The sequence below is a fragment of the Procambarus clarkii genome, chromosome 33 (genome assembly GCF_040958095.1).
Source record: "Procambarus clarkii isolate CNS0578487 chromosome 33, FALCON_Pclarkii_2.0, whole genome shotgun sequence".
NCBI lineage: Eukaryota > Metazoa > Arthropoda > Malacostraca > Decapoda > Cambaridae > Procambarus > Procambarus clarkii.
The window spans coordinates 43,189,183-43,202,131 of record NC_091182.1 but is presented as its reverse complement, the minus strand read 5'-3'; positions in this window follow the sequence as shown (position 1 = coordinate 43,202,131).

The following is a 12,949-nucleotide window of genomic DNA, read 5'->3' as shown; positions in this document are numbered from 1 at the left end:
GGTGTCGTTGTTGTAATGGTCGTTTTTGTGATTTTCGTTGTTGTAACGTTCGTTGTTGTAGTGTTTGTTGTTGTGGTGATAGTTGTTGTGGTGTTCGTTGTTGTAGTGTTCGTTGTTGTAAAGTTCGTTGTTGTGGTGTTTGTTGTTAAGGTTTTCGTAGTTGCAGTGTTCGTTGTTGTAGTGTTCGTTGTTGTAGTGTTCGTTGTTGTAGTGTTCATTATTGCAGTGTCGTTGTTGTAGTGTTCGTTGTTGATATGTTCGTTGTTGAGATGTTCGTTGTTGTAGTGTTCGGTTGTGGTGTCGTTTTTGAGAGGTTCGTTGTGAGATGTTTGTTGTTGTGGTGGTCGTTGTTGTAATTTTGTGTTGTGATGTTCGTTGTTGTAGTGTTCGTTGTTGAGATGTTCGTTGTTGTGGTGTTCGTTGATGTGGTGTTCGTTGTTGTAGTGTTCGTTGTTGTAGTTCATTGTTGTAGTGTTCGTTCTTGTAGTGTTCATGTTGTAATGTTCGTTGTTGTAGTGTTTGTTGTTCTAGTGTTATTTGTTGTAGTGTATGTTATTGTAGTGTTCGTTGTTGTAGTGTTCATTGTTGTGGAGTTCGTTCTTATAACGTTCGTTGTTGTAGTGTTCGTTGTTGTGGGGTTTGTTGTTGTAGCGTTCGTTGTTGTAGTGTTTGTTGTTGTAGTGTTCGTTGTTTTAATGTTAGTTGTTGTAGTGTTCATTGTTGTAATTTCGTTGTTGTGGTGTTCGTTGTTGTAGTGTTCGTTGTTGTGGTGTTCGTTGTTGTGGTGTTCGTTGTTGTAGTGTCGTTGTTGTGGTGTTCGTTGTTGTGGTGTTCGTTGTTGCAGTGTTCGTTGTTGAAGTGTTCGTTGTTGTTTTGTTCGTTGTTGTAGTGTTCAATGTTGTATTGTTCGTTGTTGTAGTGTTAATTATTATAGTGTTCGTTGTAGTGGTGTTCGTTGTTGTAATGGTCGTTTTGTGATTTTCGTTGTTGAACGTTCGTTGTTGTAGTGTTTGTTGTTGTGGTGATAGTTGTGGTGTTCGTTGTTGTAGTGTTGTTGTAAAGTTCGTTGTTGTGGTGTTTGTTGTTAAGGTTTTCGTAGTTGCAGTGTCGTTGTTGTAGTGTTCGTTGTTGTAGTGTTCGTTGTTGTAGTGTTCATTATTGTGGTGTTCGTTGTTGTGGTGTTCGTTGTTCTAGTGTTCGTTGTTGTAGTGTTCATTATTGTGGTGATCGTTGTTGTGGTGTTCGTTGTTCTAGTGTTCGTTGTGTAGTGTTCATTGTTGAGATGTTCGTTGTTGAGATGTTCGTTTTGTGATGGTCGTTGTTGTGATGTTCGTTGTTGTAGTGTTCGTTGTTGAGATGTTCGTTATTGTGGTGTTCGTTGTAGTAGTGTTCGTTGTTGAGATGTTCGTTGTGAGATGTTCGTTGTTTTGGAATTCGTTGTTGTAGTGTTCGTTGTTGTAGTGGTCATTATTGCAGTGTTCGTTGTGTAGTGTTCGTTGTTGAGATGTTCGTTGTGAGATGTTCGTTGTTGTAGTGTTCGTTGTTGAGGTGTTCGTTTTGAGAGGTTCGTTGTTGAGATGTTCGTTGTTGTGGTGGTCGTTGTTGTAATGTTCGTTGTTGTGATGTTCGTTGTTGTAGTGTTCGTTGTTGAGATATTAGTTGTTGAGATGTTCGTTGTTGTGGTGTTCGTTGATGTGGTGTTCGTTGTTGTAGTGTTCGTTGTTGTAGTGTTCGTTGTTGTAGTGTTCGTGGTTGTAGTGTTCATTGTTGTAAAGTTCGTTGTTGTAGTGTTCGTTGTTGTAGTGTTCGTTGTTGTAGTGTCGTTGTTGTAATGTTCGTTGTTGTGGTGTTCGTTATTGTACTGTTCGTTGTTGTAGTGTTTGTTCTTGTAGTGTTCATTGATGTAATGTTCGTTGTGTAGTGTTGTTTTGTAGTGTTCGTTGTTGTAGTGTATGTTGTTGTAGTGTTCGTTGTGTAGTGTTTGTTGTTGTAGGTTTGTTGTGTAGTGTAGTTGGTATGTGTTCGTTGTTGTAGTGTCTTTGTTGTGGAGTCGTTCTTATAACGTTCGTTGTTGTAGTGTTCCTTGTTGTGGAGTTCGTTCTTATAACGTTCGTTGTTGTAGTGTTCGTTGTTGAGATGTTCGTTGTTGTGGGTTCGTTGTTGCAGTGTTCGTAGTTGAGATGTTCGTTGTTGTAGTGTCGTTGTTGAGATGTTTGTTGTTGAGATGTTCGTTGTTGAGATGTTCGTGTTGTGGTGTTCGGTGATGTGGTGTTCGTTGTTGTAGAGTTTGTTGTGTAGTGTTCGTTATTGCAGTGTTCGTTGTTGTAGTGTTCGTTTTTGTAGTGTTCGTGTTGTAGTGTTCGCTGTTGAAGTGTTCGTTGTTGAGATGTTCGTTGTTGTGGTGTTCGTTGTTGCAGTGTTCGTTGTTGATATGTTCGTGTTGTGTGTTGTGGTTGAAGTGTCGTTGTTTTGGTGTTTGTTGTTGTTTTGTTCGTTGTTGTAGTGTTCGTTGTTATGGTGTTCGTTGTTATAGTGTTCGTTGTTGTTGTGTTCGTTGTTGTGGTGTTCACTGTTTTAATGTCGTTGTTGTAGTGTTTGTTGTTGTAGTGTTCGTTGTTGTAGTGTATGTTGTTGTAGTGTTCGTTGTAGTAGTGTTCCTTGTTGTAATGTCCGTGTTGTGAAGTTTATTCTTATAACTTCGTTGTTGTAGTGTTCGTTGTTCTAATGTTCGTTGTGTGGTGTTCGTTTTTGTAGCGTTCGTTGTTGTAGTGTTGTTGTGTAGTGATCGTTATTGTGGTGTTCGTTGTTGTAATGTTAGTGTTGTAGTGTTCATTGTTGTAAATTTCGTTGTTGTGGTGTTCGTTGTTGTAGTGTTGTTGTTGTGGTGTTCGTTGTTGTGGTGTTCGTTGTTGTAGTGTTCGTTGTTGAAGTGTTCGTTGTTGTTTCTTCGTTGTTGTAGTGTTCATTGTTGTAATGTTCGTTGTTGTAGTGTTAATTACTGTTGTGTTCGTTGTTGTGGTGTTCGTTGTGTAATGGTCATTTTTATGATGTTCGTTGTTGTAATGTTCGTTGTTGTGGTGTTCGTTGTTGTAGCGTTCGTTGTTGTGGTGCTGTTGTAGTGTTCATTGTTGTACTGTTCGTGATGAGAGTTCGTTGTTGAGACAGTTGTTGTGGTGTTCGTGTTGTGGTGTCGTTGTTGTAGAGTTCGTTGTTGTAGTGTTCGTTGTTTTAGTGCTCATTTTTGTGGTGTTCGTTGTTGTGGTGTCGTTATTGTAGTGTTCGTTGTTGTAGTGTTCGTTTTGTAGTGTTCGTTGTTGTAGTGTTCGTTGTTGTAGTGTTCGTTGTTGAGATGTTTGTTGTTGTGTGTTCGTTGTTGCAGTGTTCGTTGTTGAGATGTCGTGTTGTGATGTTCGTTGTTGTAGTGTTCGTTGTTGTAGTGTTCGTTGTTGTAGTGTTCGTTGTTTAGTGCTCATTTTTATGGTGTTCGTTGTTGAAGTGTTCGTTGTTGTAGTGTTCGTTGTTGTAGTGTTCGTTTTTGAGATGTACGTTGTTGAGATGTTCGTTGGTAGTGTTCGTTGTTGAGATGTTTGTTGTTGAGAGGTTCGTGTTGAGATGTTCGTTGTTGTGGTGGTCGTTGTTGTAATATTCGTTGTTGTGATGTTCGTTGTTGTAGTGTTCGTTGTTGAGATATTCGTTGTTGAGATGTTCGTTGTTGAGATGTTCGTTGTTGTGTGTTCGTTGATGTGGTGTCGTTGTTGTAGTGTTCGTTGTTGTAGTGTTCATTGTTGTAGTGTTCGTTGTTGTAATGTTCGTTGTTGTAGTGTTCGTTCTTGTAGTGTTCATTGTTGTAATGTTCGTTGTTGTAGTGTTTGTTGTTCTAGTGTTATTGTTGTAGTATGTTGTGTAGTGTTCGTTGTTGTAGTGTTCATTGTTGTGGAGTTCGTTCTTATAACGTTCGTTGTTGTAGTGTTCGTTGTTGTGGGGTTTGTTGTTGTAGCGTTCGTTGTTGTAGTGTTTGTTGTTGTAGTGTTCGTTGTTTTAATGTTAGTTGTTGTAGTGTTCATGTTGTAATTTTCGTTGTTGTGGTGTTCGTTGTTGTATTGTTCGTTGTTGTGGTGTTCGTTGTTGTGGTGTTCGTTGTTGTAGTGTTCGTTGTTGTGGTGTTCGTTGTTGTGGTGTTCGTTGTTGCAGTGTTCGTTGTTGAAGTGTTCGTTGTTGTTTGTTCGTTGTTGTAGTGTTCAATGTGTATTGTTCGTTGTTGTAGTGTTAATTATTGTAGTGTTCGTTGTAGTGGTGTTCGTTGTTGAATGGTCGTTTTGTGATTTTCGTTGTTGTAACGTTCGTTGTTGTAGTGTTTGTTGTTGTGGTGATAGTTGTTGTGGTGTTCGTTGTTGTAGTGTTCGTTGTTGTAAAGTTCGTTGTTGTGGTGTTGTGTTAAGGTTTTAGTAGTTGCAGTGTTCGTTGTTGTAGTGTTCGTTGTTGTAGTGTCGTTGTTGTAGTGTTCATTATTGCAGTGTTCGTTGTTGTAGTGTTCGTTGTTGATATGTTCGTTGTTGAGATGTTCGTTGTTGTAGTGTTCGTTGTTGTGGTGTTCGTTTTTGAGAGGTTCGTTGTTGAGATGTTGTTGTTGTGGTGGTCGTTGTTGTAATTTTGTTGTTGTGATGTTCGTTTTGTAGTGTTCGTTGTTGAGATGTTCGTTGTTGTGGTGTTCGTTGATGTGGTGTTCGTTGTGTAGTGTTCGTGTTGTAGTGTTCATTGTTGTAGTGTTCGTTGTTGTAGTGTTCGTTGTTGTAAAGTTCGTTGTTGTAGTGTTCGTTGTTGTATTGTTCGTTGTTGTAGTGTTCGTTGTTGAATGTTCGTTGTTGTGGTGTTCGTATTGTACTGTTCGTTGTTGTAGTGTTCGTTCTTGTAGTGTTCATTGTTGTAATGTTCGTGTTGTAGTGTTTGGTGTTGTAGTGTTCGTTGTTGTAGTGTATGTTGTTGTAGTGTTCGTGTTGTAGTGTTTGTTGTTGTAGTGTTCGTTGTTGTAGTGTATGTTGCTGTAGAGTTCGTTGTTGTAGTGTTCCTTGTTGTGGAGTTCGTTCTTATAACGTTCGTTGTTGTAGTGTTCGTTGTTGTGGTGTTCATTGTTGTGGTGTTCGTTGTTGTAGCGTTCGTTGTTGTAGTGTTTGTTGTTATAGTGTTCGTTGTTGTAATGTTAGTTGTTGTAGTGTTCATTGTTGTAATTTTCGTTGTTGTGGTGTTCGTTGTGGTAGTGTTCGTTGTTGTGGTGTTCGTTGTTGTGGTGTTCGTTGTTGTAGTGTTCTGTTGTGGTGTTCGTTGTTGTGGTTCGTTGTTGTAGTGTTCGTTGTTGAAGTGTTCGTGTTGTTTTGTTCGTTGTTGTAGTGTTCGTTGTTGTAGTGTTCGTTGTTGAAGTGTTCGTTGCTGTTTTGTTCGTTGTTGTAGTGTTCAATGTTGTATTGTTCGTTGTTGTAGTGTTAATTATTGTAGTGTTCGTTGTAGTGGTGTTCGTTGTTGTAATGGTCGTTTTGTGATTTTCGTTGTTGTAACGTTCGTGTTGAGGTGTTCGTTGTTGTAAAGTCGTTGTTGTGGAGTTCGTTGTTGTGGTGTTCGTTGTTGTATTGTCGTTGTTGTGGTGTCGTTGTTGTAAAGTTCGTTGTTGTGGTGTTTGTTGTTAAGGTTTTCGTAGTTGTAGTGTTCGTTGTTGTAGTGTTCGTTGTTCTTATTTTCGTTGTTGTAGTGTTCATTATTGTGGTGTTCGTTGTTGTGGTGTTCGTTGTTCTAGTGTACGTTGTTCTAGTGTTCATTATTGTGGTGTTCGTTGTTGTGGTGTTCGTTGTTCTAGTGTTCGTTGTTGTAGTGTTCGTTGTTGAGATGTTCGTTGTTGAGATGTTCGTTGTTGAGATGTTCGTTGTTGTAGTGTTCGTTGTTTAGTGTTCGTTGTTGTATTGTTCGTTGTTGTGGTGATCGTTGTTGTAAAGTTCGTTGTTGTGGTGTTTGTGTTAAGGTTTTCGTAGTTGTAGTGTTCGTTGTTTTAGTGCTCATTTTGTGGTGTTCGTTGTTGTGTTCGTTATTGTAGTGTTCGTTGTTGTAGTGTTCGTTTTTGTAGTGTTCGTTGTTGTAGGTCGTTGTTGTAGTGTTCGTTGTTGAGATGTTCGTTGTTGTGGTGTTCGTTGTTGCAGTGTTCGATGTTGAGATGTTCGTTGTTGTGTTCGTTGTTGTAGTGTTCGTTGTTGTAGTGTTCGTTGTTGTAGTGTTCGTTGTTTTAGTGCTCATTTTGTGGTGTTCGTTGTTGAAGTGTTCGTTGTTGTAGTGTTCGTTGCTGTAGTGTTCGTTTTTGAGATGTTCGTTGTTGAGATGTTCGTTGTTGTAGTGTTCGTTGTTGAGATGTTTGTTGTTGAGAGGTTCGTTGTTGAGATGTTCGTTGTTGTGGTGGTCGTTGTTGTAATATTCGTTGTTGTGATGTTCGTTGTTGTAGTGTTCGTTGTGAGATATTCGTTGTTGAGATATTCGTTGTTGAGATGTTCGTTGTTGTGGTGTTCGTTGATGTGGTGTTCGTTGTTGTAGTGTTCGTTGTTGTAGTGTTCATTGTTGTAAAGTTCGTTGTTGTAGTGTTCGTTGTTGTAGTGTTCGTTGTTTTAGTGTTCGTTGTTGTAATGTTCGTTGTTGTAGTGTTCGTTCTTGTAGTGTTCATTGTTGTAATGTTCGTTGTTGTAGTGTTTGTTGTTCTAGTGTTATTTGTTGTAGTGTATGTTGTTGTAGTGTTCGTTGTTGTAGTGTTCATTGTTGTGGAGTTCGTCTTATAACGTTCGTTGTTGTAGTGTCGTTGTGTGGGGTTTGTTGTTGTAGCGTTCGTTGTTGTAGTGTTGTTGTTGTAGTGTTGGTTTTAATGTTAGTTGTTGTAGTGTTCATGTTGTAATTTTCGTTGTTGTGGTGTTCGTTGTTGTATTGTTCGTTGTTGTGGTGTTCGTTGTTGTGGTCTTCGTTGTTGTAGTGTTCGTTGTTGTGGTGTTCGTGTTGTGGTGTTCGTTGTTGCAGTGTTCGTTGTTGAAGTGTTCGTGTTGTTGTTCGTTGTTGTAGTGTCAATGTTGTATTGTTCGTTGTTGTAGTGTTAATTATGTAGTGTTCGTTGTAGTGGTGTTCGTTGTTGTAATGGTCGTTTTTGTGATTTTCGTTGTTGTAACGTCGTTGTTGTAGTGTTTGTTGTTGTGGTGATAGTTGTTGTGGTGTTCGTGTTGTAGTGTTCGTTGTTGTAAAGTTCGTTGTTGTGGTGTTTGTTGTTAAGGTTTTCGTAGTTGCAGTGTTCGTTGTTGTAGTGTTCGTTGTTGTAGTGTTCGTTGTTGTAGTGTTCATTATTGCAGTGTTCGTTGTTGTAGTGTTCGTTGTTGATATGTTCGTTGTTGAGATGTTCGTTGTTGTAGTGTCGTTGTTGTGGTGTTCGTTTTTGAGAGGTTCGTTGTGAGATGTTCGTTGTTGTGGTGGTCGTTGTTGTAATGTTTGTTGTTGTGATGTTCGTTGTTGTAGTGTTCGTTGTTGAGATGTTCGTTGTTGTGGTGTTCGTTGATGTGGTGTTCGTTGTTGGAGTGTTCGTTGTTGTAGTGTTCATTGTTGTAGTGTTCGTTGTTGTAGTGTTCGTTGTTGTAAAGTTCGTTGTTGTAGTGTTCGTTGTTGTATTGTTCGTTGTTGTAGTGTTCGTTGTTGTAATGTTCGTTGTTGTGGTGTTCGTATTGTACTGTTCGTTGTAGTGTTCGTTCTTGTAGTGTTCATTGTTGTAATGTTCGTTGTTGTAGTGTTTGGTGTGTAGTGTTCGTTGTTGTAGTGTATGTTGTTGTAGTGTTCGTTGTTGTAGTGTTGTTGTTGTAGTGTTCGTTGTTGTAGTGTATGTTGCTGTAGTGTTCGTTGTTGTAGTGTTCCTTGTTGTGGAGTTCGTTCTTTAACGTTCGTTGTTGTAGTGTTCGTTGTTGTGGTGTTCATTGTTGTGGTGTTCGTTGTTGTAGCGTTCGATGTTGTAGTGTTTGTTGTTATAGTGTTCGTTGTTGTAATGTTAGTTGTTGTAGTGTTCATGTTGTAATTTTCGTGTTGTGGTGTTCGTTGTGGTAGTGTTCGTTGTTGTGGTGTTCGTTGTTGTGGTGTTCGTTGTTGTAGTGTTCGTTGTTGTGTGTGTTCGTGTGTGGTGTTCGTTGTTGTAGTGTTCGTTGTTGAAGTGTTCGTTGTGTTTTGTTCGTTGTTGTAGTGTTCAATGTTGTATTGTTCGTTGTTGTAGTGTTAATTATTGTAGTGTTCGTTGTAGTGGTGTTCGTTGTTGTAATGGTCGTTTTTGTGATTTTCGTTGTTGTAACGTTCGTTGTTGAGGTGTTCGTTGTTGTAAAGTTCGTTGTTGTGGAGTTCGTTGTTGTGGTGTTCGTTGTTGTATGTTCTGTTGGTGTTCGTTGTTGTAAAGTTCGTTGTTGTGGTGTTTGTTGTTAAGTTTTCGTAGTTGTAGTGTTCGTTGTTGTAGTGTTCGTTGTTCTTATTTTCGTTTGTAGTGTTCATTATTGTGGTGTTCGTGTTGTGGTGTTCGTTGTTCTAGTGTTCGTTGTTCTAGTGTTCATTATTGTGGTGTTCGTTGTTGTGGTGTTCGTTGTTCTAGTGTTCGTTGTTGTAGTGTTCGTTGTTGAGATGTTCGTGTTGAGATGTTCGTTGTTGAGATGTTCGTTGTTGTAGTGTTCGTTGTTTTAGTGTTCGTTGTTGTATTGTTCGTTGTTGTGGTGTTCGTTGTTGTAAAGTTCGTTGTTGTGGTGTTTGTGTTAAGGTTTTCGTAGTTGTAGTGTTCGTTGTGTAGTGTCGTTGTTCTTATTTTCGTTGTTGTAGTGTTCATTATTGTGGTGTTCGTTGTTGTGGTGTTCGTTGTTCTAGTGTTCGTTGTTGTAGTGTTCATTATTGTGGTGTCGTTGTTGTAGTGTTAATTATTGTAGTGTTCGTTGTTGAAGTGTTCGTTGTTGTTTGTTCGTTGTTGTAGTGTTCAATGTTGTATGTTCGTTGTTGTAGTGTTAATTATTGTAGTGTTCGTTGTAGTGGTGTTCGTTGTTGTAATGGTCGTTTTTGTGATTTTCGTTGTTGTAATGGTCGTTTTTGTGATTTTCGTTGTTGTAATGTTCGTTGTTGAGGTGTCGTGTTTGTAAAGTTCGTTGTTGTGGAGTCCGTTGTTGTGGTGTTGTTGTTGTATGTTTGTTGTTGTAGTGTCGTTGTTGTAGTGTTCGTTGTTGTAGTGTTCATTATTGTGGTGTTCGTTGTTGAGATGTTCGTTGTTGTGATGTTTGTTGTTGTGATGTTCGTTCTTGTGGTGTTCGTTGTTGTAGTGTTCGTTGTTGAGATGTTCGTTGTTGTGGTGTTCGTTGTTGTAGTGTTCGTTGTTGAGATGTTTGTTGTTGTAGTGTTCGTTGTTGTAGTGTTCGTTTTTGAGATGTTCGTTGTTGAGATGTTCGTTGTTGTAGTGTTCGTTGTTGAGATGTTTGTTGTTGAGAGGTTCGTTGTTGAGATGTTCGTTGTTGTGGTGGTCGTTGTGTAATATTCGTGTTGTGATGTTCGTTGATGTAGTGTTCGTGTTGAGATATTCGTTGTTGAGATGTTCGTTGTTGAGATGTTCGTTGTTGTGGTGTTCGTTGATGTGGTGTTCGTTGTTGTAGTGTTCGTTGTTGTAGTGTTCGTTGTTGTAGTGTTCATTGTTGTAAAGTTCGTTGTTGTAGTGTTCGTTGTTGTAGTGTTCGTTGTTGTAGTGTTCGTTGTTGTAATGTTCGTTGTTGTAGTGTTCGTTCTTGTAGTGTTCATTGTTGTAATGTTCGTTGTTGTAGTGTTTGTTGTTCTAGTGTTATTTGTTGTAGTGTATGTTATTGTAGTGTTCGTTGTTGTAGTGTTCATTGTTGTGGAGTTCGTTCTTATAACGTTCCTTGTTGTAGTGTTCGTTGTTGTGGGGTTTGTTGTTGTAGCGTTCGTTGTTGTAGTGTTTGTTGTTGTAGTGTTCGTTGTTTTAATGTTAGTTGTTGTAGTGTTCATTGTTGTAATTTCGTTGTTGTGGTGTTCGTTGTTGTAGTGTTCGTTGTTGTGGTGTTCGTTGTTGTGGTGTTCGTTGTTGTAGTGTTCGTTGTGGTGTTCGTTGTTGTGGTGTTCGTTGTTGCAGTGTTTGTGTTGAAGTGTTCGTTGTTGTTTGTTCGTTGTTGTAGTGTTCAATGTTGTATTGTTCGTTGTTGTAGTGTTAATTATTGTAGTGTTCGTTGTAGTGGTGTTCGTTGTTGTAATGGTCGTTTTTGTGATTTTCGTTGTTGTAACGTTCGTTGTTGTAGTGTTTGTTGTTGTGGTGATAGTTGTTGTGGTGTTCGTTGTTGTAGTGTTCGTTGTTGTAAAGTTCGTTGTTGTGTGTTTGTGTTAAGGTTTTCGTAGTTGCAGTGTTCGTTGTTGTAGTGTTCGTTGTTGTAGTGTTCGTTGTTGTAGTGTTCATTATTGTGGTGTTCGTTGTTGTGGTGTTCGTTGTTCTAGTTCGTTGTTGTAGTGTTCATTATTGTGGTGTTCGTTGTTGTGGTGTTCGTGTTCTAGTGTTCGTTGTTGTAGTGTTCATTGTTGAGATGTTCGTTGTTGAGATGTTCGTTTTTGTGATGGTCGTTGTTGTGATGTTCGTTGTTGTAGTGTTCGTTGTTGAGATGTTCGTTATTGTGGTGTTCGTTGTAGTAGTGTTCGTTGTTGAGATGTTCGTTGTTGAGATGTTCGTTGTTTGGAATTCGTTGTTGTAGTGTTCGTTGTTGTAGTGGTCATTATTGCAGTGTTCGTTGTTGTAGTGTTCGTTGTTGAGATGTTTGTTGTTGAGAGGTTCGTTGTTGAGATGTTCGTTGTTGTGGTGGTCGTTGTTGTAATATTCGTTGTTGTGATGTTCGTTGTTGTAGTGTTCGTTGTTGAGATATTCGTTGTTGAGTTGTTCGTTGTTGAGATGTTCGTTGTTGTGGTGTTCGTTGATGTGGTGTTCGTTGTTGTAGTGTTCGTTGTTGTAGTGTTCATTGTTGTAAAGTTCGTTGTTGTAGTGTTCGTTGTTGTAGTGTTCGTTGTTGTAGTGTTCGTTGTTGTAATGTTCGTTGTTGTAGTGTTCGTTCTAGTAGTGTTCATTGTTGTAATGTTCGTTGTTGTAGTGTTTGTTGTTCTAGTGTTATTTGTTGTAGTGTATGTTGTTGTAGTGTTCGTTGTTGTAGTGTTCATTGTTGTGAGTTCGTTCTTATAACGTTCGTGTTGTAGTGTTCGTTGTTGTGGGGTTTGTTGTTGTAGCGTTCGTTGTTGTAGTGTTTGTTGTTGTAGTGTTCGTTGTTTTAATGTTAGTTGTTGTAGTGTTCATTGTTGTAATTTTCGTTGTTGTGGTGTTCGTTGTTGTAGTGTTCGTTGTTGTGGTGTTCGTTGTTGTGGTGTTCGTTGTTGTAGTGTTCGTTGTTGTGGTGTTCGTTGTTGTGGTGTTCGTTGTTGCAGTTTCGTTGTTGAAGTGTTCGTTGTTGTTTGTTCGTTGTTGTAGTGTTCAATGTTGTATTGTTTGTTGTTGTAGTGTTAATTATTGTAGTGTTCGTTTTTGAGAGGTTCGTTGTTGAGATGTTCGTTGTTGTGGTGGTCGTTGTTGTAATGTTCGTTGTTGTGATGTTCGTTGTTGTAGTGTTCGTTGTTGAGATATTCGTTGTTGAGATGTTCGTTGTTGTGGTGTTCGTTGATGTGGTGTTCGTTGTTGTAGTGTTCGTTGTTGCAGTGTTCGTTGTTGTAGTGTTCGTTGTTGTAGTGTTCATGTTGTAAAGTTCGTGTTGTAGTGTTCGTTGTTGTAGTGTTCGTGTTGTAGTGTTCGTTGTTGTAATGTTCGTTGTTGATGTTCGTTATTGTACTGTTCGTGTTGTAGTGTTTGTTTTGTAGTGTTCATTGTAATGTTCAGTGTTTGTTGTTGTAGTGTTTGTTTTGTAGTGTTCGTTGTTGTAGTGTATGTTTGTTGTAGTGTTCGTTTGTTGTAGTGTTTGTTGTTGTAGTGTTCGTTGTTGTAGGTTATGTTCTGTAGTGTTCGTTGTTGTAGTGTTCCTTGTTGTGGAGTTTCGTTCTTATAACGTTCGTTGTTGTAGTGTTCGTTGTTGAGCGGTTCGTTGTTGTGGTGTTCGTTGTTGCAGTGTTCGTAGTTGAGATGTTCGTTGTTGTAGTGTTCGTTGTTGAGATGTTTGTTGTTGAGATGTTCGTTGTTAAGATGTTCGTTTGTTTGTGGTGTTCGTTGATGTGGTGTTCGTTGTTGTAGTGTTTGTTGTTGTAGTGTTCGTTATTGCAGTGTTCGTTGTTGTAGTGTTCGTTTTTGTAGTGTTCGTTGTTGTAGTGTTCGCTGTTGAAGTGTTCGTTGTTGAGATGTTTCGTTGTTGTGTTGTTCGTTGTTGCAGTGTTCGTTGTTGAGATGTGCGTTGTTGTGGTGTTGTGGTGTTGAAGTGTTCGTTGTTTGGGTGTTTGTTGTTGTTTTGTTCGTTGTTGTAGTGTTCGTTGTTATGGTGTCGTTATTATAGTGTTCGTTGTTGTTGTTGTGTTCGTTGTTGTGGTGTTCATTGTTTTAATGTTCGTTGTTGTAGTGTTTGTTGTTGTAGTGTTCGTTGTTGTAGTGTATGTTGTTGTAGTGTTTCGTTGTTGTAGTGTTCCTTGTTGTAATGTCCGTTGTTGTGGAGTTATTCTTATAACCTTCGTTGTTGTAGTGTTCGTTGTTCTAATGTTCGTTTGTTGTGGTGTTCGTTGTTGTAGCGTTCGTTGTTGTAGTGTTTGTTGTTGTAGTGATCGTTATTGTGGTGTTCGTTGTTGTAATGTTAGTTGTTGTAGTGTTCATTGTTGTAAATTTCGTTGTTGTGGTGTTCGTTGTTGTAGTGTTTGTTGTTGTGGTGTTCGTTGTTGTGGTGTTCGTTGTTGTAGTGTTCGTTGTTGAAGTGTTCGTTGT